Raw genomic sequence first — 1935 nt, forward strand, 5'->3', positions numbered from 1 at the left:
AATTTTTGCCATACGGTCTGTGGATTATAACCCAAGCTTGAGAAGGACTGATTTTATCCCATGCAGCCAGGTTTTATCAGAGGATGCTAAGGCCCAGAGACAGTCAGGTACTTATCTGAGGTTTTCCAACACATCCAGAGAAGAATGAGCATAGCAAGGCCAACCTCCGGCAGGCTAGCCTAGAAATCATCTTGTTGCACTCTAAAGGGTTGTAATTGGTCTGCTTTCTGCTGCTGTAGCAGAGCACTTAACACTGGATAATTTTAAGTGAACAGAAATTAATTGCTGTGTGTGATTCAGGAATGCCTGGGAAGTATAAAAGCAGGGCACAAACATCTGGAGAGGGCTTGCACATGGTGTCATCTCATGGCGAAGGCAGAAGGGCAAGAAAGGGCAGGAATGAGAGATCAAGAGGACGCCAGGCTCACTTTTATAACAATCTGATCTAGACACATCTGCTCCTGTGATAACAGCACCAATTCACTTATGAAGACCAAGTGCAAATGACCTGCTTATTAGGGTTCATCTCCCAGCACAGCTCAAACGGAGGATTACATTTGCAACACATGAACTATCGGTGATATTCAAACATTTGCAAAAGGGAAGGTTAAATCTGGGCAGAACACAGTATAGGTGGCAAAGTTATGTTCCCATGATGTCCTCACTACAGATTACTTAGTGCCAGGACTGTGTATATCAGTTTGACTACTGTTGACACGACAAACTATCTGACAATAAACAGTATAGTAAGAGAAGAAGGATTTAATTTGGCTTGTGGTTTTAGAGAGGACAGTCCTTAGTCCTTGTCTCCACTGATTCTGGGTACTTGAAGAGACAGAAGCTCAAGACACTAGGAGTATATGAAATGGCTACTCACCTCATGGAAGACTGGAAGCTGACAAGTAAGGTCAAGAAACAAATACACACAAGGACCCACTCCTAGTGACCTAATTCCATTAGCGTGTCTTCATGTCCTTAAGTTCTTAGAACCTACTAGCTAAGGTCCAAGTCTTCAGTACTTGACTGAGTCTCTTATGCAACTCTTTCTATGCAAACTTTAACAAACTGCACAGATGACAGGACTATTTTAGACTCATTTTGAACTTATAAAAAGATCCAGCTAGCCAGAGAATGAATGGGAGAGATGGGACTAAGAACTTTTTCATGGTGACCACTGTGTCTCTGTTCTAGGACAGATATGTACATTAGATACTTTTTTGGGTAAGTTTCTAAAGAATGGCCTATGATAGCCTTACTTTCCATTTTTAATGAATGAGTTTATTACAAGTATGGCAAGCAAAAATAAAAGAGACAGACAGCCATCATTATCAGATCAATTGCAAATAATTGGAATAGTTCAATTGAGAGAGAAAGTAAAAGGAACAGCATCAAATATGGGGTTTACAACACCCAGCAGAAATTGACTGCGGAAGACGAAATTGTGTCCCATTGCCTGACTGGGAGTCTTTCTATTGATTGGCTTTTGGCTTCTAGTTCCCACTGCAGGCATATTTCCATGACAGGATAAACAGTAGTAACCTGTATTTGGCAATGGTTTCCCTTCTAGTTGTTCTCAAGGGCGTGGTGATTTTACTCACAGGCTACTTTGATGTCCTTTCTCCCCATTACAGAATTAGGGGCCCAGCCCGCCTCAGGATAGGAAGACACTGAAAATAAACATGCTGGCATTTGGAACAAGTGAATCCTCTTTGCTTCTATGCTTTCAACAAATTTAAATAGTACATGACAATTTACTAAGATTGTATATTATATCTCTGACTTGTTCTAGCTGGAACTATGAGTGATGAAGAGGAGCAGACCTTAAAAATAATGGCATGTCTCACACTTCTTCAAGGTGACTTTTGTACCTTTAATGACATTGAATATATATTGAACATTTACTAAATGCCAGGCATTTCACAACTGGAATATCAA

This window comes from Meriones unguiculatus, chromosome X (genome assembly GCF_030254825.1).
Source record: "Meriones unguiculatus strain TT.TT164.6M chromosome X, Bangor_MerUng_6.1, whole genome shotgun sequence".
Lineage (NCBI taxonomy): Eukaryota > Metazoa > Chordata > Mammalia > Rodentia > Muridae > Meriones > Meriones unguiculatus.